Genomic DNA, 26,009 nt, shown 5'->3' with positions numbered 1-26,009 from the left:
ACATGAAACAAGTAATTTTTTGTGACTGTTTTCTCTTCTTTGCCAATAGCCCCTTATATTTGAGCAAATTACATATGTGTTAAGCTCAATAATTTGAATGATGATTTTGTCAGAGAGCAGATCTTGCTCAAGTCTGTCATTTTCTCAGAGGCCAGGGAAGGTAAGAGATTTGTATGAGGTCACATAGCTGCGGCACCAGGGACTCTACACTGCACAATTTCACAGCAAGATTTTCAGTCACATTATTGAAAGGGCAATGCTGTTTAGTCCTACATTTCAGACTCTCATCTTCTTTAAAGTTGATTCAATTTTAAGCAATCAAGAAATGCTTCAGAAGTTGAAGAATGGTAGTGGCCTTTTTTGAACATGTAAGCAAAAATTTTGGAAATAACATCTATCTATATAGATTTTACATCACAGTAATCTCATATGTACCTCTTAGACCAGACGCTTGTTTACCAATGATGCTATTAATACTAACAAAACAATTTGTGACAAATTTTTTAGTAATAATAGTTACCATGTTCCAAGTGTAACTATGGTTCAACTGCAGTGTTTAGAAAGCCTCATTCTTGATGTGGAATGACACATTCTTAGTTGTCTTTGAATTTTGACTAAAGCTTCCTGATTGAAGACAAAGGCTGATAGGGAGGTTGTAAACACATCTGTGCATTTTCCATGATAGTAAAACTGTTCAGACATTATCAGCTTCTGTTACTCACTGCCAGGCTTTATAAGAGAAGCTTAGAAATTTGAAATTAGATGTAGAAACTCAGAGGGGTAGGGCACTTCTGACCTAGGAGATAAGGATTTGGGGTTTCCCTTTCATATCTGGTCATGGAGAAAGAAAAAATGTTATTCCCACTTATTTCACTCAGGATTGGAGGGTTATGAGAGGTATGTTCCTGTAGATTTGGTGGATGCTAGTTGAATGATTATGGAGTTGTGAAAATCAAGAACCTCATTCTGTAAAGGGACAAGAACAAATGTGACAAGAGGTTCTTGGGAGACCTTGGCCTATGATGTCTGAAGTCTGAGAACACATACAACGATTGCTTCTCACCTATATGATTTGGAAGACAGACAGTTGCCAGGAACGTCCTATAGTGCCCAGAACACAGACCCTGAAGGAAGGCGGAGGGCTTCGCAGGGCGCCTCCTGAACCATGTGACGGCTTTGAGCACCATAATAGGGCCAGGGTTTGGAAGCCTTCTGTAAAGGAAGGACGGCCAAGGTGGGGAGAAATGATACTAACACCTGCATATGAGATCCGTGTTCTTTTCTTCTAAGATATCCTCTCCACTGAGCCTGTCTTTGAAGATACAAAGGTACATGGGGCTACTTAATACCCAAAATGTGGCTACTATTACTGAGACAGTCAATTTTTAATTGTATCCATTTTAAATTAATTTAGACTTAAATAACTACTAGCAAGCTAGTGACTGCTATATTGGACACCATGTTTTAGCCTGCCTCACCTGTCCACCAGATATAAATTTCTGTGGATCATGGGATATGTGAGGCAATTGTTCTGACTCAGGGTTCACATTTCTCAGGCATTTGATCACAAAGAGAAACACACATACATGTATCTTAATTCAGTTTAGAAGAATATTGTGTGAATATGTAACTGATGAAGGTATATCTCGCTGGGGCTTTGTGAGAGGGGTGATAATTACAGGTATTCAAAATGAGACAGTGGTTCACAAGATACACCAGGCTTTAGAAAACCTGCAAGTAGAAAACAAGTGGATGTGCCCATGGGACCTTGGATCCCTCATTGCTGATGAAACCTGACCAACTCTATCATGCATTGGATTTCACAAAGGACTTTAATTGACATATATAAACATATAAGTAAATAGGAAGACACATACATGGACAGACGAGTAAAACCTACTTAGAAATGCATTAAGATAAAGGAGAGCTTAGATTTTCTACCAGCTCTTTAATTTATTAACAGTGTGACCATAGACAATCTAGTTAACCTCTTTCAGTCTCTAATTTCTTATTTGTACACTGAGGCGGCTACAAGGTCTGTCTCCTTCGGAACCTCTTCTGAGGTTTTGTTGATCATAAATGAGGTGCTGTAGGAGAAAAGAATGTGTGTGAGCTGTGAAGTGCTACACAAGTGTGGGTTATTATTCATTTGTTACCACAGCAACTGAAGGGCATCTCTGTGACAACAGAACAGCTAACTGAAAAGCAATGATTTAAAAAAAAAGTATTGCTAAGATTGATGTGCATGATACTTTAACAGCCAGAAAGCTCTAATATTGATATTTCTTCCACCTTCTTTTCTTTCTGATCAAGAAATACTAGACACAAAAATATTTTATAAAAAATATTTTTAAAATATTAAAAAATGTTTTAAATACAGAGAGCTATGAAAACTATTACCATTTGTTATGTGTCCTTCCAATGTTTTTTTTTTTTTTGCTTATAAATATATTTACGTAGATAATAGATATACAGACTGATCACTAACATCAATGTTTAAAAATTTAGATCATGCTGTGTGTTATTTGCAATTTGCTTTTTTCACAAAAGCCCCTTTATACAAATTATTAAATATTTTTCTAAAATATTATTTAAATAAATGCAGAATATACTACCATGTGACTATGCAATAACTCTTTTTAACAAACTATTATTGGATGTCTTAGGTGTTTATTTTCTCTTTATTTAATGCTATTTTTTTTTTGGAATCGAATTGGATACAAAAACGATTCTGCAGCAAAAGCATCATAAGCTTCTAGAACTGTACAGACACAGTGCCTTTCAAGTAATAGTAGTTAAGCTGAGGCTGAATGACCAAAAAGCGTCGGACATTAGCAGAGCACACCAGGCAAAAGGACAAACAAGCACAATGTTTTTGTGGAAACTGTGTTTAACTGTTAAGACTGCATAACCTCCCCAGGGAGGGTATATCATTTACTCTTTATTAGGACTGCCAGTGGATTAGATGTTATTTCCATGTTTAAACTGAAGTCACTCAGTCATGTCCGACTCTTTGCGACCCCGTGGACTGTAACCCACTAGGCTTCTCTGTCCATGGGATTCTCAGGCAAGAATACTGGAGTGGGTTGCCAGTTCCTTCTCCAGGGAATCTTCCTAACCCAGGGATCGAACCCAGGTCTCCCACATTGTAGGCAGACGCTTTAACCTCTTAGCCACCAGGGAAGCCCCTATTTCCATGTTTAAGCAATTGCAGTTGTAGAGTGGGTGATGGCATCCATTTCACGCTGTCACATTTGAGGTAGACTTGGTTCCCCTATACAAACTTTCCACTGCACATTTGGGATAGATACTGAAGTCAAAATCTTTATGTGTTGCACTCTAATCAGTATTTAAAATGATATTTGCCATGTATTATCTTTTCAGGAAATATGTTAAATGAATGTAAAGAGGTGAAAAGACTTGCAATTTAGTCACTGTTTTATCAAGTAATAGCTACAAAAAAGTTCTGCCTTATTAAAAAAGATGAAGCTCTGCATGCTGATAGCTGCTATTTTATTTATATGAATTGTGATGAGGATCAAAACAGACACTAAAGAAGTTCCAAATTAACTAATTTCTTCTAAATATGTGCATGCATGCTTAGTCACATATGTCACGTCTGACTCTTTGTGATCTTATGGACTATAGCCCACCGGGCTCCTCTGTCCATTGGATTCTCCAGGCAAGAATACTGGAATGGGTTGCATTCCCTTCTCCAGGGATCAAACCCTCATCTCCTGTGGCTCCTGAATTGCAGCTGGTTTCTTTACTGCTGAACCACCAGGAAAGCCATCTTCTAAATATAAATATACAACATTTGATATCCATAGATGGACAGTAAAGAGCAAAGAAATAGAATATTTGAAAAAGAGATTTTTAAAGTGATATCATGTGTGTGTTTGGTGGCTCAGTCATGTCTAACTCTTTGTGAGCCCTGTGGACTGTAGCCCATCAGGCTCCTCTGTCCATGGGATTTTTCAGGAAAGAATACTGGAGCAAATTGCCATTTCCTCCTTCAGGGGATTTTCCCTACCCAGGGATCGAACCCACATCTCTTATGTCTCATGATGGCTCTTACATCTCTTATGTCTCCAAATAATGACTCATATATTTTTTGTTTTTATTTTTCTATTTGACAATAATTTATGATTTTTATACTTGTGTTGTTTGTTGTTTAGTCACTAAGTTGTGTTCTACTGTTTTTCAACCCCGTGAACTGTAGCTTCCTAGGATTCTCAGTCCATGGGATTTCCCAGCAAGAATGTTAGAGTGGGTTGCCATTTCCTTCTCCAGGGGATATTCCTGACCCAGGGATCAAACCTGCATCTCCCACATTGTAGGAGGATTCTTTACCACTGAACCACCATAGTAAAGTGTTAAGCTTATAGTTTATGTAACATACAGAATGTCTGTTTCAAGATTAGTGCAGTTAGTATAAATATTATCTTCTTTAAGGTCCTATTACTTTTCCCCCCCACTTAAACTCATGAGAGTTTAAAGATGGATACTACATTCCAATGATTGATGAGGAAAACACACTGAACTTAAGGACGTTTGCCACCCACACCCTCAACTTCTCCATCTCCTAGCTCAGTACTTATGCATACTAACATACTAACATTCTAACATACTTAGTCCAGTATGTTAGAAATCAAGTTTCCGAATATTCAACAAAGTATATTGTTTTGGCTGAAGACAAGAATGATGAGCTGTTTTAATAAGTCAAATTAATTTTTAACCAACTGCTAGAGAAAGCCTAATGCTTAGCCTGTCCATGTTTGATTAATGCAGATGAAAATGTCATCTAGCAATTTGAAGACAGGAATAAAGACGAAGTGTGTTCAACAGTTTCCAGGTGTTCTTCTCAAGAAACTCCATGGCACATAAAGCAGCAATTTCAGAAAATTAAGAGATGCTAATGCTCTACTGAAAAGAAACTAAGAGGACCCACTGAGAAGCTCATTTTTGTCTAGGTTTCTCCCTAACAAGGCTGCTCCACAGGTCAACTGAAGAATGCAAAGAAACCTGGGCTATGCTACATGCTTCCCACAGAAATGCACATCAACTGTGCATTGTAGTAAAAAAAAAAAAAAAAATCACTGCTAGCTTTGATTGTGTACTCTAAGGTCAAAGTAGGGGCTATTCTGAGAAAAGTGGAGATTATGTCTCTGGGCTGCTTCAACTTGAGTTGAGCTGCATTGAACTGAACTTTATTCCTGTCGATTCCCTTGTGCTTTAGACTGAGTCTGGCTGGCAAAGGGAACCCCCCCCCCCCCCCCGCCTCGGTCCATCCCCCATAGATCTACGTGGAAATTTGACAGTGGATTCCTCTTGCCCCTATGCAATCTGAGAAGGCTCTCTTTTCTGCCTCTTATCCTTAGACTCTCAAAGTAGAAGAGACCATTGACTTCATGGAGCCTCAAAAGAAAAGAGAAGACTGAAATGCACTTCAAAAAAAATTCAAAAGACTTCATGAGAAAGAATATTGGCAGACAACTTGACCTGATAGTGTTATAGTGTTCTGTGGAAAGTGGAACTAGTAAGTGATGAACTTGGATATTTAGCTGAGGAGATTTCTAAGCGAAGTGTTGACGTGACAACTGTGTTTCTTATAGCTGCTTATAGCAAGACACTAGAAGAAGACAGAGAAATTGAAGAAGGGGTATTAAGGGAAAGAGAAGTCTGCACTTGATGATTTGGAAGATTCTCAGCCTATCCAGATAGTATACTTTAGCAACAGAGCCAAGTGCCATGTGTGTGTCTGGACAACTGTTTGCTAAAGAGACTAGGTGTGTGTGTGACTCGCTAATCCAATAAGCCATCTCAAGAGAAGCCAGGGATAGAGATGCATATATTCAGGAGATATTTATAAAGGATCTCCTTTTCTGACGATGAATTATACATAAGGTCAGCAAGGATTTTTAGAAATTTATGCCAACAGAAACAGCCTGGAGTTAAAGAGACTTAGCCTAAAGTCAAAGGAACTGAGCTAGTAAGGAAGGAAAGAAGATTGATTTTGAGGGTGAAGCCACAGATACAGAAGCTGGTGGACCACTATGGACCCAGAGGGCACAGGGCCAGGGGCTCAGGACATTCTCCTGAATTCTGGAAGGCAGAGCATCCCTATGGTTTCAGAGGGTGGAGTTGCCCTCCATGAAAGAGGTGAGTTTGTCATCCCGGTGGGCCTAGAGGATAGAACAATGATCTCAAAAGAATTACTTTTAAGTCTTAAAAGCTAATGAAATTTGCTCAGTCAGATTTGCTTACTGTGCCCCCTTTTCCCCTCTGACTTTTCAAAGTCTGTCCTATGCCATTATATTTTAAAAACATGTAACTCAATTCATTTTACAACTTGCTTATGGAGAAGAATTTTACCCTAGAATGAATCACACCCTAAATTTCAAACATGGTTGAATTAGATATTTGGATAAGATTTTGGACTAAAAGATGATGCTGAAATGGGTAAATGCTTGCGACCGCATGGACTGTAGCCCACCAGGATCCTCTAACCATGGGACTTCTCAGGCTAGGATACTGGAGTGGGTTGTCATTTGCTCCTCCAGGGGATTGTCCTGACCCAGGAATCGAACTCACATCTCCTGTGTCTCTTGCATTGCGGTGAATTCTTTACCACTGAGCCACAGGGAAATGCCTTAGATAGCATTTAGGACTTAGAGATGATGCTGAAATGGGTAAAGATTTCGGAGATGTTAGGACAGAGTGAATGTACTTTGCATGTGTGAAGAACATACATTTTGGGAGCAATTAGAAGTCATACTGTTATGGGTTTAACTGTGTTCCCCTCAAATCAAATATTGAAGTCCTAACCCCTCAAGGTTCTGAATGTGACTTTATTTGAAGATAGAATCTATATAGCGGTAATCAAAGTAAAAGGGGACTGTCAGGATAAGTCTTAATATATTAGGATCATTGTCCTTATACGAAGGGGAAATTGAGGACACACACACATGAGAAGGTAGATGATGACAAGAGACAGAAGGAGAAGATGACCATCTATGAGCCAAGGAGAGACACTTAGAGCAGATCCTTCCCTCACACCCTCATGAAGAACCAAACCTGCTGACATCTAGATTATAGACTTCTAGCCGTAGAACTGTGAGACAACCACAGAACTCTTCCACAGTCCATGATTAAGCTATGAAAACAGTTTCAACATTATCAATTCAGTAAGTAATTAAATGCCTACTATGTGCAGAGCCCTGTAACAACAGCTAAGGGGATAAAAAGAACAATGAAAACTCAGTCCATGCTTAGAGATTACAGCTTGAGAGAATCATATTTATAGCTTCGGAGAAAAATGAGGCAGCTGGTAACAAATGGATTTCTTGAAGTAAATAAGCCATCTATTTGAATTGGAAAACATTTTTAGGCATATTGCTTTCTTTATGCGACCCTTCTGATACCTTAACAGCAGTACTGCCATTAGAAATTGTAAAGTTATTGTTAGTAGACTACATCAAAAAAGCAATTGACATTCTCATAATGAGTATAACATTCATTGTGTGTGCCTCAATTTTTTACAGAGCTGGATCTGCTTTTTGGTCCAGATGTATATAAGTATTACATTTATTTATTTTACACTTTTGAATATGCATGCAATAGATAACATTTACTGTGATGAGCTGAACTGCTACTAAACAAATGTACCTAATAATAATCTATATTTCTTTTTTAAAAAAAAAGTATTTTGTAGGTTTTTTTCCCTAAGTATTAGCTCAGTTGGTAAAATCATCTGCCTACAATGCAGGAGACCTGGGTTTGATTCTGGGGTTAAGAATATCCCCTGGAGAAGGAAATGGCAACCCACTCCAGTATTCTTGCCTGGAAAATCCCATGGACAGAAGAGCCTGACAGGCTACAGTCCACGGGATCACAAGAGTTGGACCCGACTTAGTGACTAAACCATCACCACCATTTAATTACAACGGTTTTAATATTTTGAACCCCAAATTCTTTGGGCTGCTATGATCTGCACATTTTCTTCTACTTTGCAAAAAGACAGATTTGACAAGTACTTAAGTTGTTCACTTTTTACCTGTGAGGGTGAATAAAGCTATGGAGATTGGAGGGTTCCATCATGTGAGATTAATGTAGACTTTCTGGATCTCTGTTCTCCCAGGGTGGTTTGACTTGGTATGTGAGGTGTAACAAGCTCTTGACAAGTTATAGATGTTCCATCTGCCTGGGAGAGGGTCCCACAAGGTGGAGGTACAGGGAAGTCAGTTTAGTTTTTAAGGGAAAGGAGGATTTGTGAAAACTAAACCTTGAGTTAATGCTATACAAATAGTTTGAGATTCAAGACTGAGAATCAATTTAATGGATATTATATTTCATACACCATTAAAAACCTGTAAATTCATTCTATTCTGAAATAGTAAGCTCTTAGAAAAGTATACTTTTATTGCTCACAGGAATCTTAAATTACTAAAAATAACTTTGTGAGTTGTTTTGTGACAGAACAAAGCTACCTGGTGTTAATCTGTGTCCCTTTTGCTTTAAAATATTCTGCTTTCACCATTTTCTTTGTTGATATTCTAAAAGCATATCGTTTAATCAATCATTCACTCACACACTCACTTATTTACCACATATTTGCCCCATATGCTCAGCAGGCAGCAAGGAAAGAATTGTGGGCCAAATAAGGTAGTATTAATATCTGATATCGGATGTACTATGTCTAGGGAATGAGTTAATATACATTAACTAGGGAATGAGTTAATATACATTTCTAAATTAAGGAAGAATATCTTATTTGCATTGGAAATGTTGCTTATAATGGGGTAATATGTGTTATGATGATAATAGTAGGACTAACCCAAAAGAGAATTTTTCAGAGTTGCAATGGGAGAGAGGAACTTGTGACATACATGAAACCCTGTGATTAGATACACAATTCCTTTCAGCTGTTCCTGGTAATAAAAGTAACAGCTTCATTATCTATTCAGTGATGTTAAGATACATTACAAGGATCTGAGGGAAACCAAGACTAATAGGATAAGTCTGGTAGGATAATATTCATCTCCTTCCCCTTAATACTACCAAGTCCAATTTAGCAAATAAAATAGAAGATGCTCAGTTAAATTTGAATTTTAGATAAACAATAAATAAATGAATATCTTGTGCCAAGTCTACCTGCCCCATGGAAAGGCATCATCTAGAATAGTTCCCTTCAATTAGAGATATCTTTCTTTATCAGAAGCAATATTTCCTCTGACAGCAATTCTCCACCCAGGCAGTGAGCATACCCTCCAGGAAGAAAGGGTTTTACTCAGAATATGAGAAAGAGGAAAGTTATGTTTTTGGGGAAAAAAAAGCACCTACCTTCATGTGATTTATGTGTTATATATGATCCCCAGGGCTTTCCTGGTGGCTCAGCTGGTAAAAAATCTACCTGCAATGTGGGAGATCTGGGTTCAATCCCTGGGTTGGGAGGATCCCCTGGAGAAGGGAAAGGCTACCCACTCCAGTATTCTGGCCTGGAGAATTCCATGGACTCTATAGCCCATGGGGGTCACAAAGATTTATGTTATATGTGATCCCCAAAGGGACATCTAGTGTTTATACTTATCTGTTCTGAAAGAATCACCATCCTGTGGTAAAGAGGGCAAAGTATCTTTTCATTCTTCAGATGGGCACTTTGCTCAGAGCCTCAGCAATAATACTTTTATTATATGAACTTGGATTACTGCTGTTACCATTCTTGCTGCTGCTGCTGCTGCTATTACTATAATTATCTAATGAGCATAGATAAGATATAAGATGCTACAGGAAAACCCGAACTAACTTATTCACCAAGCAATATATATAATCCTGCTTCAAACCCTTTTAACTCAGTAGCCCTTTAAGTTTTGAATGCCTTGTCTATTGTGCTATTTTATAGATAGAAACAAAGACCCAGGGAGATGAAGTGATTTATCCTCTGTCAAATAAATAAGCAGCATCAGAAATGGGATTCATGATCAGAAACTAAACCTTTTAACTCAAAAAAGGAAACTGCAGTTAGGTTGTTGTTGTTCAGTCACTAAGTCATGTCTGTCTGACTGTGACCCCATGGACTGTAGCATGCCAGGCTCCTCTGTCCACCACTATCTCCTGGAGTTTTCTCAAACTCATGTCCACTGAGTCAGTGATACTATCTAACCATCTCATTCTCTGCCATCCCCTTCTCCTTTTGCCTTCAATTTTCCCCAGCATCATTGTCTTTTCCATTGAGTTGGCTCTTTGCATCAGGTGGCCAAAGCAGTTTAGTATTTTCTTCTCAGGCTTATGCAGAGATAACTAGAGTATGGAAAAAGGAGTTGGTACTTCTCTGCATTTGAAAAAACTCTTCAATGCATAGATTAGACACTGGCTCATTTGCATCTTTTAATACAAGTGCAAAAATTGTGAAATTAATTAAAAACACATACGATATCTTCTCACTTTCAAAGATGTTCTCTCCTCAAAGAAGTAAGATCAGAATTCTAGACATTGGGAGGCACAAGCTAAATCGTGACAGCTTTTTTGCGTCATCATCACAGTTAATACATTAACTGTTGCCAGCAAATGAAAGCAAGTTAAGAACACGTTGTCTCATCTTAATATCTTAATTACTTATGAGATAATGGGCTTATTTTAGGATTATGCAGGAAATTGCCTTCTATTAATAACAAATCAGGGGAATGCAATATATTAAACAAAATGGCTATGGTTTTCCCAGTAGTCATGTATGGATGTGAGAGTTGGACTATAAAGAAAGCTGAACGCTGAAGAATTGATGCTTTTGAACAGTGGTATTGGAGAAGACTCTTGAAAGTCCCTTGGACTGCAAGGAGATCCAACCAGTCCATCCTAAGGGAGATCAGTCCTGGGTGTTCATTGGAAGGACTGATGCTGAAACTCCAATACTTTGACCACCTGATGTGAAGAGCTGACTCACTTGAAAAGACCCTGATGCTGGGAAAGATTGAGGGCAGGAGGAGAAGGGGATGATAGAGGATGAGATGATTGGATGGCATCACTGACTCAATGGACATGGGTTTGGGTAAACTCCAGCAGTTGGTGATGGACAGGGAGGCCTGGCATGCTGCGGTCCATAGGGTCACAAAGAGTCAAACACGACTGAGCAACTGAACTGAACTGAACTGAACATATAGCTAAGTTAAATGATATCTTTCTTTATTTTTATTATAATCCAAATGTAGAAGCAAAACATGAAATGTCAACTAATATTAATTGATAAAAATAACAATTCTGAAAAGTCACTTTGAAGATGTTACAAGGCAGAACTGGCAGCATCACATTTAAAACTATGTGGACTGTGGCACCAAATAGATGGAGTGTCATTCTTAAACTTTCTTTTTCATGACCACTGTCTAGAATATTACTCTGTTCTAATTCTCTGTATAGTAACTATAACAATCTGATTTTTAAAAATGAATATATGGCTTCTCTTCTACTAATGCAAAACATGCATGAGAATATAGCTGTATTTTTTGTCATGGTATCCTAGAATCTGGAATAGTTCAGAACATATTACAAATGAAGAGTGAGTGAATAAAGAAGTAAATTTCCCAATTATTAGTGGAGTGGTCTTGGGTTTTTCTAAGCCCTCAGTTTTTCCATTTGTAAACTAGCAATAAATAATTTTCTATAAGAATCATCATTATTATTAAATACAAAACAAGTAAATCACACTGCCCAGTGATAGTAGGTGCATAAGTGTTCAGTAATGGTAGCAATAAAGTAAGTGTGGTCCTCTCCTCCTCATCATAAAGTGATTTTATATCCCTTCCCCATTGTTGGGTTTAGTGTCATTATTATATTTAATGTAATCTGAGCATATTTGGCAAATGCTACCTCTGAACAGAAGCGTGATGTCCCCACTCTTCCCTCTGCCACAGAAGCCTGCTTGTTTGTTTCAGATCAAAGCTGCACCTTCAGCCTGGATCCAAGAATGAAGATGTGTGAGCAGACCCAAACTCCACTGCCAGCTTGGAGCTGAGACTCAAATGAACAGCAGATGTATACTGTGAGTAACAAATATTTGTTGTTGATTGTCATGCAGGACAAGCTATTGAGCACTGCTATTAAAACATTCTATGGAATCATGAAAGATACATGGTCCTGGGATAAATTAGCTGACAAAGACTGAGTTGATGAAGGACAAGGAACAGAATGTTGCTATCACGAAAACAAAGCATGAACACTGACTGCTCACCCCTCACTCCACCCCACTTTCAGCAAATATGCATCTTATTTTGTTTTACTATCTTTAGTCTTGTTTTCATCTTCCCACTACCCTTCCACCTAGTTCAGTCCATCCAAGCACACTGTGAACCCTGGTCACATCTCCAGTCCTCTCTCTTTTGAACTTTACATTTCTGCTATACTGAATTAGTTGATTCAGTTCCTGGAAGCTATCATACTGTTTTCTGCTTCACATGTTTTGCACAGGTCTTTTCCTTGATGTTCTCCCCCAAAGCACCATATCCCCAGCCTTCACCAGAGAGGTCCTCCTCTGTCTCAGCAATTTATTTCGAAGGTCAGTCACTCTCTGTCTATCATCACCATCACCTCAGTGTTATCTTCTAGGACAGGGCCATCATTTAATCACCTTTACTATCCTTACTGGTTAAAATAAGACCCAGTATTTAACATGTGCCCAACAAACCTGTGTTAAAATGAGTTGGACTGACAGGTCACTTCAAAGACTTTTAAAAAAATATAGTAAAAGCATTCTGGCTAAAATTCAGCTTGCTCTGAATGTGATTTGTATCATTATATTTTGATGAATTAGCTTGGAGACAGCTTTTTGAGTAGATGAAGAGGAAATGGGAAGAATTCTTAAGCCTGGAATGTAACCATTTTTTCCAATCTCTTTGTGAGCATAGTTTCAACACTAGGCATCAATAGCTTCAGTCTTCTGTAAGTCTCAAGTTTGTATTTCAATGTTTAAGGACTTTGAATAAATTATTATTAGAATAAATCAACACCATCTATTTTCTTATGCATTTTCCAAGCAGACAGGCGCAGGCTCAGGACACAAGAGAACTGACAGTTTGTATACACAGAAGGAAAGCTACCCAAGCAACAGAAATAAGGCTGAGCGAGGTGGGAGGCACCTTGCCTAATTTCCCCAACAATGCAATTTACCTTCAAGACCAATGATAGTTAAGAAATCTTGAAGAAGTAAAGAACAATAAAGCTACATTAAAAAATGTGGAGAGAAGAAAAAAAATCCCTGAAATATGTAGGTAAAAGGAAACAAATGTCAAAAAATCAGACTTTTATCTTTCATACACTGTGGAGTTTTGCTGTGAAGAATCGTTCTAATTGTGTCCACAGATGATTACTATAGGTAAGATTCGCTGTCCTGACTTTTGCTTGAAACATATGGTACCTTGCTATAGGCTTTAAAAAACATTTTAACTTCTTATTTTCTCTTATGTGTCCTCAGTAGGAGAAATGCATTTCATTTTATAGCCAACAAAAGCATGTGACAAGGAAGACCTACTTGACTGCTACAAAGAAATGAAATGTCGAAAGGGTCATTAATAATTCACATGCTCTGTGTAGAAAGAACAGATTGCCTCATTGTACAAACTGACTTATATACCTTGGTATAGAACTGACAAACTGCTCCTCATGGGTTTCTTTGACTCCTTCCTGCTTATGTCTTTAATGCATAAAATATCCCTTTTTCTGACAAATGTTATACCATTTGTTGGTTTCAATAAAAGCAAGGCTGATGATCAAATGATAAATAGTATGCAGGAGACAGATTAACCGATAATGTGTTACTAGCATTATCTCCTATCTAAATTCTTTTCTTAATTATAAATTTATATTGAGATAAGCCTAAAACTGAATTGAATGAGCTTGGTATTGGTGAATCAAAATAGTAACACAATTGGATTGGCTATGCTTTCAGTCATCTTTTTCCCTAGTTCTTCCTTCGTGTCATAGAGTGATAGTGGTTAGAATGAAAAGATTCTCAACCTACATAAAGTTCAAGAAAATTTACAGATCTCTATAGCATATAGGCAAAATTCATTGAAACCCCATCCCAGCCCCCTAAAAATAGCCTTCACTAAATGAAAGGAAACTAGTAATGCACAATACTCACTGGAAAAGACCCTGATACTGGGAAAGATTGAAGGCAGGAGGAGAAGGGGAGGACAGAGGTTGGGATGGTTGGATGGCATCACCGACTCAATGGACATGAGTTTGGGCAAACTGTGGGAGACGGTGAAGGACAGCGAAGCCTGGCATGCTGCAGTCCGTGGGGTCACAAAGAGTTGGACACGACTGAATGACTGAACAAAGCAACAGCAATTCACAATACTTTTCCTGCTTCAAGGGAGTCATGCTTTTATAAGTGTGCTGTGATCAGACGGGCAGTAAATACTTTGGGCAATGAAAGAAGAAATAAAACCTGCACGATGAAAGGGAAACCAAGAATTGAAATGTTCCCAGGAATCACAGCTGAGCTATAATAGTGTACGTAGGATTAGTCCACAGAAGTAATTTTGTAAAGTCTCTCGTGGCAGACACGGAAAGATAGAGGAACACTGTGATGTACAGGATGTTTCCATTCCATTCCATAAATTTGCATTAGAGGCTCAGCATAGCATAAATAATGCATGATAAATTCTATCAAAAGAATTTCTGGCTGGGGTGAGTGCACACAGGAAGCTGCCTCTAAGGCCATATTTTAACAAGACTGGGTAATGGCCTGGCTGGCCACATTCGTGCCCATAGAAACTGTGGGATTTGCAATTTGTCAAAGGTTAATGGAGAAGCAAGGAAAGTGAGTTTGGTTTAAACTTTAAGCTGGTTTCCTATGTAAAGATCCAAATACTAGCATCATGCTTCTGTACTTCCATCTCTCTCTATAAAAAAAAACAGAGCATGATATCACTTATATGTGGGATCTAAAAAGGTCAAACCTGTGGGAAAAACAGAGTAAGATGGTGGTTAAAATAGGATGGGGGGAGAGGACAAGATTGATGGTGTTTAACAGTACAAACTTGTAACAAATAGTAAACAAGCCATATAAATCTAATGTACAATGTAGTGAATATAGGCACTAATATTACACTAAAATAATGTAGCATGATGAATGTCCGCCAAAGGGCAATGGCATTACAATATAAATATGTGTCAAAGTAATACATTGCATACCTTAAACTTATACAATGTTATGTGTGAAAATGTATTCAATAAAAATTAATAGTGATTTTAAAATATAAAGCATTTGACTGACCCACAGTTAATGCAGTGAGCCTCTAAACCTGCATTTACTCCTCAAATGATGATTTGACAATGGAGAGAAGTTTGACTGTAGGAGAAAGGGCACCCCACATGCAAAAATTGGTGAGAAATAGTAACTACTAAATATTGAGGGCTTACTCTGTGACCAGCTCCATGTTAGGAATTGAATACATTAATGCATAATTATCTCATTTAGTCCATGTAACAACCTTAAGAGGGGTAACAACCTTAAGAAGGAAAATAGATCAATGTCTCAGAAGGATTAGATAACTGTAGACTCTATCAGGTTGTTATTTAGGGGCTAAGTTGGGTCAACTCTTTGAGACCCCTAGGACTGTAGCCCTCAAGGCTCCTCTGTCCATGGAATTTCCCAGGAAAGGATACCGGAGTGGGTTGCCGTTTTCCTTTCTAGTAGACCCTATAGGCACATTTACAGAGTACATCTACATCTAACTTCTTTTTCCATTCCCCTCCCCACTACATTATGCTACTTAATCATAGAAGCAGTAAATTTTGAAATCAGCTTAAAAGAAACACTTCTGGAGGAAACAATCTTATCTGAGCCAGAAAGAAAATGTAAGGCTCTTGGTGACACTCAGAAGTTAGGGATACTTGAAATGGTATGAGGGGACGATGAGTAGTTCAAGAGCCTGATCCAGAGACACAGAAAAAGCTCTACAGAACAGCTTGGATGGGTGAAGGCCTAGTAGGAGGTATGATTAGGTGTGTGAGTTGGGTTGGCTGGGCTTCCTAGGTGGTGCTGACATGAAGAACCCACTTGCCTATGCAGGAGATAAAAGAGATACAGGTTCAATCCCTGGGCTTCCCTGGTGGCTCAGATGGTTAAGAATCTGCCTGCAGTGTGGGACACCCGGATTCAATCCCTGGATTGGAAAAATCCCCTGGAGAAGGGAAAGGTAACCCACCCCAGTATTCCTGCCTGGGAAATTCTATGGACAGAGAAGCCTGATTAACTGCAGTCCATGGGGTCCCAAAGAGTCTACACGACTGAGTGACTAACACTTTCACTTGGGTTGGCTGGAGAAGACCGAAGCACAGGAGATAAGACTCATCTGTGACTCAGAGTTGCTTGCATTCTTATTTTCGTAAATAAAAACAAAAAACAAAAAACAAAAATCCATTTGCATACCTGTCCCAGGTGGTGCAGTGGTAAAAAATCAGCCTGCAATGCAGAAGACAGGAGACATGCGGGTTAGATCCCTGAGTTGGGAAGATCACCTGAATGAGGAAGTTGCAACCCACTACTATATTCTTGTCTGCACAATCCCATGGACAGTGGAGCCTGGCCAGCTACAGTCCATGGAGTTGCAAATAGTCATACAGAACTGAGCAATTGAGCATGCATGCAAACACAAACAACCCTACCCCTAGACTTTCTCCTTCTACTTATTCATTCTTGGGGAGGGTTGCTTTGTTCCTTGCTGATCAAGGTTCTGATTAGCCATTCCTTTTCCCTTTAGATCCATTCTCCTCCCTCTTCTGGCTGCTGTGCCCTAAGGTGAGTAGTGGTGGGGTGGAGGATGACTCCCATTAGTTGCATCCCTCTGTGGCTTCTTGTTGAGTGTGGCCAATGAAAATCAACAGCAGGAAATTAGAGGGCAAGAAGAGAGAAAGGTCAGAGTATTTCTTTCCTCTTTCCAGGTTTCTACCTGCTTTAGTCCCATTTCTCTGAAAGTGGCCTTGTTTTTCTACAGCTCTAGTTACCAGTAAGTCTTTCTCTAAGGGCCTAGTTTTCACTGGGTTCCTAATGTCTAAATGCATGGTATACTCCTCTGTTCTTTAAGCTTCAGTGGTGGTAACAGCTTCCTCCTGTTGCTGGTGTTTTTCCATCCTTTATTTCCTAAATACTGACCTCACTGATACAAATAGTCCCTTCATTAAAGTATGTTTAAACTACCTGGAGTAGATTCTGTTTCCTGCCACAGGGTTCCAACAACCAGCAATCATGGATACTACTGCCTACTGCAGGGAGCACTCTTTCTCTGTTCATCCACATTAGGTTGCACAGGATCAGGAACCAGTGAGAAGAGGCAGATGGAATCTGGAAGCTAGAGCCAGGCAGAACTTCAGTTTTTGGTGCGTGTTAGGTCTTTTCAGTCATACCTGACTCTTCATGACTGTATGAATTGTAGCCTTCCAGGCCCCTCCAGGCCCCTGTCCATGAGATTCTCTAGGTAAGAGTATTAAAATGTGTTGTCATGCCCTCCTCCAGGGGATCTTCCCAATCCACGTATCAAACCCTCATCTCTTAAGTCTTCTGCACTAGCAAGTGGGTTATTTACCACTAACGCCACCTGGGAAGCCCTGATGGCTTCAGTTCAAGGGTTCATTGTTATTAGCTAGCCTATGAGCTGCAGACCTAAGAATCTGGTATATAACTTCTTTATCAGTTTCTCAATTGATTTTACAATTGACACAATAAAAAGGAAAAAGGTGCAATTTATTGAGTCCTTCACACCCCCACTGTCTGCCTATTCTTTAGCTCCCTTCCCGGGCCATGGAGTCCATATACAGAGTAGCTTCACCCACATGGAGGTCCAGCAGGGGCAGTGCATGATCCATGCAGAGGCATCTTCCTGACGCTACCCAGACAGCGGGAGAGCCTCTGTGGCCAGCAGATATGTTGTTGTTGTTGCCGTTGTTGTTAATTCGTCGCTCAGTCATGTCTGACGCTTTGTGTCCCCATGGACTGCAGCATAGGAGGCTTCCCTGTCCTTCACCATCTCCTGGAGTTTTTTCACTCGTGTCCATGCAGATAAGAGAATGAAAGAACACGTGGGACAAGACTAGGATCAAACTCTCTCACACACATTTTCTAAAACCTGAAGAGGGAATCCGGGGAGTTCGGCACTAACTGTGCTTTTAATACGTACTTTTTGCATCAATGAAATGATGAAATGCTTATTAGAATGACAACAATAAACTGAGGAGTGGGAATTGGCCTGTGGGTGAAGAGAGGCCTGGTAACCAGACTGACTGTCCTCTCTGTCTTACCATATGGGAAAGGAAAGAATTTTACCTCTTTTCAACTTTCTCTTGGGAAAAAATAAACAGCTCTGTATTGATCTGTCACAGACATAAGAGGCACAGCTTGTTAGGACATGTGATGTGGTCACAAGTGGGAAAAGCGTGAAGGGAGCAGGGAAGACATTTGCAACATGAACACACAAAATAAAAAAATTCAGCCTTCCTCTCTGCTTTGTGCTACTGCCCTAGTGCCTGCCTTGGTTTTCTGACATGGGAAGGGGAATCTGCCTCACAGGAACACCTCAGGGATACGGACTGTCTCTGGAAGGAGGAACCATCTCAAATAACCTTTTCAAAAGCATTTAGTATGTATGCATTATATTGGGTTGGCCAAGAAATTTGTTTAGTTTTTCCATAGGATGTTATGGAAAAAAATCTGAACAAACTTTTTGGCCAACCCAATATTTCCTAGTATGTATCAGTGAGGGGCCCTTGGGCAGGAAAATGATAGAGTAGAAAGGTGGGATGTTCTAAGAGAATAACATTGAAACAAGTATACTATCAAGGGTGAAACAGATCACCAGCCCAGGTTGGATGCATGAGACAAGTGCTGAGGGCTGGTGCACTGGGAAGACCCAGAGGGATCGGGTGGGGAGGGAGGCGGGAGGGGGGATCGGGATGGGGAACACATGTGAATCCATGGCTGATTCATGTCAATGTATGGCAAAAACCACTACAATATTGTAAAGTAATTAGCCTCCAACTAATAAAAATAAATGAAAAATAAATAAATAAATAAAAAGCAGAGACAATACTTTGTCAACAAAGAAAAAAAAAAAAAAAAAAAAGAAATGTGACGTGAGCTAGATATTTCTAGGGTAAAATAATACCTGGCAGAATATACCTGTTATCCCACAATCCCCAGTGTACTGAGGGAGACAGGGAAGAACTTCTTTCATTACAAGGCAGTGAGACTATCAGACGGAGCAGGTACTCGGAGGATCAGAGGGGACACCCTCTGTTAGGCCTTGTTCACCACTTCCTTTCAAAGATGAGGAGTTGAAGCCTAGGAAGCTTAGTGACTTGTGTTGGGTCGCATGGTTCGTCAGAAGCCGTCTTTGACTAAAACTCAGCTTCTGGGTCGCGGATGGCCTGAAAGGACAGAAGGATATATATAAAAAAGGCCCAAAGAGGCATAGTTTTATTTCCCATTTCTGGGTCTAGATAGTTGAACTACAGTGGGTAATGAGGAGAGAGGATCCTGGTTTACTAACCTACCTGAAGCAGGGCAGAAAATGAATACAACCTAATCTTGCATATGAAATGAAATGCTTTGAATTAGTTTGAATTTGCACTGTTGTATCTATGCTGCTAGTATCCCAGTGAATTACAGAAAACTAAACAGCTTCCACAAAAGAAATGTGTGTCTATGTCACAGAAGTAAAACCTCAAACATTCCTGTAAGACACAAAAGACAGAATGTCAGCTGAACGTGTGCTAAGGCCATGGCTTCTGCACCTGGTTGGATTCTCAGGATACATTTTAAAACAAATGCTTCATATTCAGCAGCCATTTAATGAAACAGGAAAGTTAATAAAATCAGTTCTCATCTGTGACAGAGATTTAAGTATAGTCACTAATTACACATATTGAACTGGTTTGCTGGATAGATTCAAACCTTAGTGTGTTAAACAATTGTCATACTTAGAATAATTTCAAACAGAAAAGAAAGGTAGAAATGTGGAACAGATTGTGTGAACAACGTGGGTCTCCTTTTAACCTCCCTAACCAACTAGAGAGTCAGGCTGAGAAGATTAATAAGCATTGATCAGATAACAACAACAACAAAAAAGGCTAATTCCATCTCCAAAGATAAATAATTGCCTTTTGCTTTCCATAGCTTGAGGGATGCCTAAAGCCAAGAGTAATTTATAATCTCACTTGCAATTACTTTTTTTTTCAACATTTTATGAGCATTATGTCTGTGCTTTCAATCAGGCATGTTCATGCAATAGCAAATTTGTCTCCAACATAGCAAATTATTAATTAAGGACCCAGATGTGTTTTACAGAGCAATGGAAGTTAAAATCAATGGTGTCTAACCTGAGGGTTAGGCTCAGGCAATGTCAGAATGAAAGAAATCTATTCCCAGGCTATACTAATGAGAGCTTAAGTGATTGTTTGAAAATAGTGTAATGGCAGAATTACATGAAATAGACCTTTCTATATGCTTTTTCTTTCATTTTTTTCTAACCCTGGGAAACATAACAATTTAATTCCACTTGATGGTTCCCACTGGAACGACTAGGCTTTTCTGGGAGCTATGAAAAACGAAAAGTCATGTTTGAGCTATATGCCCGAGGAAGAAAACAGATCATTTTCTAGAAATTAGTTAAGAAAGATAATAGAGTTCCTTAACTTTCTTTTGCTCACTTTACTGTGGCTAGTCCACTCTCCAGACTACATAGTAAGTCCCCTACTTGTGAATCTTCAAGGTGCAGACTTTCAAAGATATGAGCATGAGTTCACATGTCTAATCACAGAAGTTAATTCAGGTGTCCAGAGTAAAGTGTCAGATGCATGCATCCTCTATAAGTGGTTGTGCTTCTGTATCCTGTACTGTATAGAGTACAGTAGCTCTATTTCAAGCCTAGGATGTTCAGAAACAAGCATAAAAGTAGTGGTTTGTATCTGGTACTACCGAACTTTCAAGGTACTATAGATTAAATGTTTTCTTTTTTTAATTTGCTTTTACATATTATTTGTATGAAAAGTACAATATTATAAACTTATTACAGTACAGTACCAAATGGAAAATTTTGTTAGTAGGCTAACTTTGCTGGACTTAATGAAAGAAATGGAGTGTGCTTTCGGAGCAGAACCTATTTGTATGTTGAGGACATAAGGTATTGGCTGACAGTGGGGTTTCAACTCTCCCAACTAGCGATGCCGTGGATTGCACCAGTGGAACAGAAGTATCGTTCCTATGATCAGTCTTACCCCTAGAAGGCCAGTATGGACACATTTTAATCACTGAGAAGGAGAGGGAAGGAAGCTAATATTCTTCAGTCTCTCAGTCACGTCCAACTCTTTGCAACCCCATGGACTGCAGCACTCCGGGATTCCCTGTCCATCACCAACTCTCAGAGCTTACTCAAACTCATGTCCATCAAGTCGGTGATGCCATTCAACCATCTCATCCTCTGTCGTCCCCTTCTCCTCCCGCCTTCAATCTTTTCCAGCATCAGGGTCCTTTCAAGTGAGTCAGTTCTTCACATCAGGTGGCCAAGGTATTTGAGTTTCAGTTTCAGCATCAGTCCTTCCAATGAATATTCAGGACTGATTTCTTTAGGATGGACTGGTTGGATCTCCTTGCAGTCCAAGTGACTCTCAAGAGTCTTTTCCAACTCCACAGTTCAAAAGCACCAATTCTTCAGTGCTCAGCTTTCTTTATAGTCCAACTCTCATATCCATACATGACTACTGGAAAAACCATAGCTTTGACTAGATGGACCTTTGTTGGCAAAGTAATGTCACTTCTTTTTAACAAGCTGTCTAGGTTGGTCATAACTGTTCTTCCAAGAAGTAAACATCTTTTAATTTCATGGCTGCAGTCACCATCTGCAGTGATTTTGGAGCCCAAGAAAATAAAGTCTGTCTTGTTTCCATTGTCTCTCCATCTATTTGCCATGAAGTCAAGGCTATGGTTTTTCCAGTGGTCATGTATGGATGTAAGAGTTGGACTGTGAAGAAAACTGAGCACCAAAAAATTGATGCTTTTGAACTGTGGTGTTGGAGAAGACTCTTGCAAGTTCCTTGGACTGCAAGGAGATCCAACCAGTCCATCCTAAAGATCAGTCCTGGGTGTTCATTGGAAGGATTGATTCTGAAGCTGAAACTCCAATACTTGGCCACCTCATGAGAAGAGTTGACTCATTTGAAAAGACCCTGATGCTGGGAGGGATTGGGGGCAAGAGGAGAAGGGGACTACAGAAGATGAGATGGCTGGATGGCATCACCTACTCGATGGGCATGAGTTTGAGTAAGCTCTGAGAGTTGGTGATGGACAGGGAGGCCTGGCGTGCTGCGATTCATGGGGTTGCAAAGAGTCAGACATGACTGAGAGACTGAACTGAACTGAACTGAACTGAACTGATGGGACTGGATGCCATGATCTTAGTTTTCTGAATGCTGAGCTTTAAGCCAACTTTTTCACTCTCTTGGGGGGTGATTAAGTGAAGTACACAGAGCTAGACACTTTGTACATGCAACCTAATTTGCTTCTTAGATCAATATGTGTACCTGAAACAGCATATTCTACTCATTTAAAGAGAAGAAACTTCAGGCTTAGAAGCTAGGTACATTTACCAAATTTTCACTGCTAATAAATGAAGTGTGATATGATACCCCTTGTGTCTATCTTCTATGTTTATAAAACCAGCCTGACTGATTAGAAACCTGTGAATCTTTTTTTTCTATGTAGTGCTTTTCTCTCTTAAAAGGAAATTCTTGATTCACGGCCTTAGAAATCTTACTGAAGCAATATAACTTCAGGCAAGCTGTTGAACCTCTCACAGACTTCATTTCTATACCAGTAAAGCTACAGAGTTACCATTTATGCTGCCAAGTCTTCCGCTGAGCCCTGAACGGTTTTCTTTACCTGCTGTATGGACAAATTTGTGTTTTGTTTTTCCCCCATTCAAGTCGTTTTTGCTTTCCTCTCTCTATCTGATCTCAGCAAAGCTAGAGAAAATGAAAATTTTCATAAAGGACATTTCACATCTCCGGAAAATAAAACTGATGGGAAAGAATGAAAATGGGGTAGGATTTCTTTTTCCATGTGAAAAATCTTTTTTTAACATTTATAATTCTGGTGCATTTTTGAAGGTGACTATATTTAAGTAGTCTTTATAAGAAGATATCCAAATACTATGTTGTTTATTTTCCCTACCAGAAAATAAATATTTCTGTGGCAATAAGCTGTGATGACATAAGAAAAAGATCATAGAGGTATATTTACTGCTTTATCTTATTTTATGGGTTTAAACAATCTATTTGATGCAAGCTTGCCAAAAGTAATCAGAATATAAAAATAATGAAAAAAACTTTGAAATATCTTTAAAAAGAGGTTTTATATGGTATCTTGAAGGATTCTTTATGCTTCATGCTTTGGTTAGAATAAATTATAAGGGAAAATTCCAGAATTGAGGATGTTATACTAAAATCAGCAAATTCACTTGAATTAGGATAAAAAATCTAGCTATACAGACATATCTGAAATAAGACACCATATAGTACTTGCAAGTAAAAAATGTCAATATATTTACAATATATGTGTATACATATATGTACAAACATACTCATACCTACAAGATGAAATGTTAGGAAAATGGAAGCACAAAAATTAAATACCAGAAGTAATAACAACATTAAATTATATTAAATTTAAAGAGTAAAATCTTAAGATAGACAGCCTAGTAATATCCCCCTTTTTCATGAAAAGGGGATAATTCAAGAATATAAACAAACAAAAAAAAAGAATATAAACAATATGTGAACCATTCAACATATAATACCAAGGCAAAAGGAATGAGCAAAGTAAAACTCATATTGAGTCAAAATTTGACAGATCAGGGAGATTTTTAAAACATTAAGGATCTAAAGGTTACATTATAAAATTGCCAAGGGTGACTTAATTCCTATTCATGGGATTTTATACTATATAAAATGCATGCTTTTCTCTTGTGACCAAGAATGAATAGGTAAATAATAAGTAAATAGCATAAAACTATCCATAAAATAAATCTAAATAAACTTCCAAGCATGAAAAATTTAGAGGCCACATATTTTTGGCTAGATGCCAAAAAGCATAGAGCCTTGTAAAAGAAAAAAAAGACCACATTTAAAATTGTCTATAATAAAAATTAAAGTGAATAAAATATATATGAAATAAAACTATAATTCCAAATCACTTACACATTAACCAAAATTAGACCACTTCATTGAAAGCACTGGGAATACATCTGAAATGATACACAGAAGAAAAATTAAAGCTTTGAATATGAATTTAATTAATAAAAAAAGAAAGACTAAAATAATGGGTTAATATTAAACTTAAGAAATTTAAAAGTGAGAAGAAGAATTAATAGGAAAATTTAAGTAGAAAATTTTGTGAACAAAAAGAATTCCACAAAGAAAAAATTAATAAAATTAAAAGCTGGTCAAATCAAGGTGATAATTATGATTTTGAAAAAACAAATACTTCCAGCTATATAAATAACCAAAGAAAAATAAAAATTCTGATAAGATAAATATCATAAGCATTTATACCTAAGATGGATATGCAAATAATATAATGAAGAGAAGAATATTTTATGATACTATAAATTTACAAAATAAATTGTTAGGTAACATGAAAAAACAAATTTTTAAAGAAAAATTTTGAAAAGTTTTAAGGTCTAACCCTATAATATCTACCAACTAAGGTGAATTTATAGGTAAATTTTATTAAATCTTTTGAGAATAAATTTGTTACAAAATTATTTCAGAACATAGACAATATGGATATCTTGCTAAGCTTGTGTAACTTCAAATTAAGATGTGTTAAAAATGGCATTGAAAAATTAAACTATGGAAAATTAATACTTCAAATATAAATAAAGAAAACTATGATGTAAATAAGCATATAGCTTTGATGGAATTACTAATGCATTGTACCATGCAGAAGTAAAGTTTATTTCAGGAATGCAAGGTAATAAACCCTCAGAGACCATTTAGTACACTCGAGTGTTTTGAGGTATGATTGTGCCAATTGCTAAACAAATTAATACCATTCTACATTTATTATCATTTTTAAATAATTAAATCACTGGAAATAGAATAAAACATTGTTCAAAATTTGAAAAATAATATGCCTTCACAAGTGTATTGCTACATTCCACTAAATTTAAGATTAAACAGTGGCTGTCACCACTATACCACTCTAATTTGGAACAGTTTTAGATTATTTAGCTAATGAAGATACAACATTATAGCCTTGTGTTTGGCCATATGATCTCAGAAGTCAGAGGGAGACTTTGGTTCTGATTCTGGGACAGTCATTTATTATTACCTAGAAGACCATGGGCAATTCCTTACTCCTTGTAATCTTTAATTTTTCACCTGTGGAAAGGACATTGATCTCTCTTTCTTGGGAATACTATGAGGATTCAATCTAATAACCCTTGTACAATGGTTAGCAGAATGTCTGATACTTTATTGGTTATTAATGAAATGACTATTAGCTATAGTAGGTATTAGTATTATCTTTGTCAGCAAAATAGATAGCCTTTTGTCATATACAGTTGATCTGAAAGCTGTGGGTTGTCACTAATTTTCTTGACATCATGTCTCCCCCACAACCACGCCTGACTGACTTGTTGTGTTGCATGAAAGGAGAGAAGGTTAGCAAAGAAAACAGGAAAGACTGGGTAGGAAGTCACATTGTGTTTCCAATAAGATGTGCCCAAGTTTTAACCCAGTCAGCTGTGAATATGACCTTCTTTGGAAGGTATAATCGGGTTTTCTCCGATGGCTCAGATGGTAAAGAATCTGCCTGCCAACCAGAAGACCTGGGTTTGATACCTGGGTCAAGAAGATCTCCTGGAGGAGGGAGCGGCTACTCACAGCATGTATAATTAAGCTGAAGATGCCGAGATGTGATCATACTGATTCAGAGCCCACACTAAACCGAATGACAAGAGTCC

The sequence above is a fragment of the Muntiacus reevesi genome, chromosome 16 (genome assembly GCF_963930625.1).
Source record: "Muntiacus reevesi chromosome 16, mMunRee1.1, whole genome shotgun sequence".
Taxonomy (NCBI): domain Eukaryota; kingdom Metazoa; phylum Chordata; class Mammalia; order Artiodactyla; family Cervidae; genus Muntiacus; species Muntiacus reevesi.
This window is presented reverse-complemented; position numbering follows the sequence as displayed.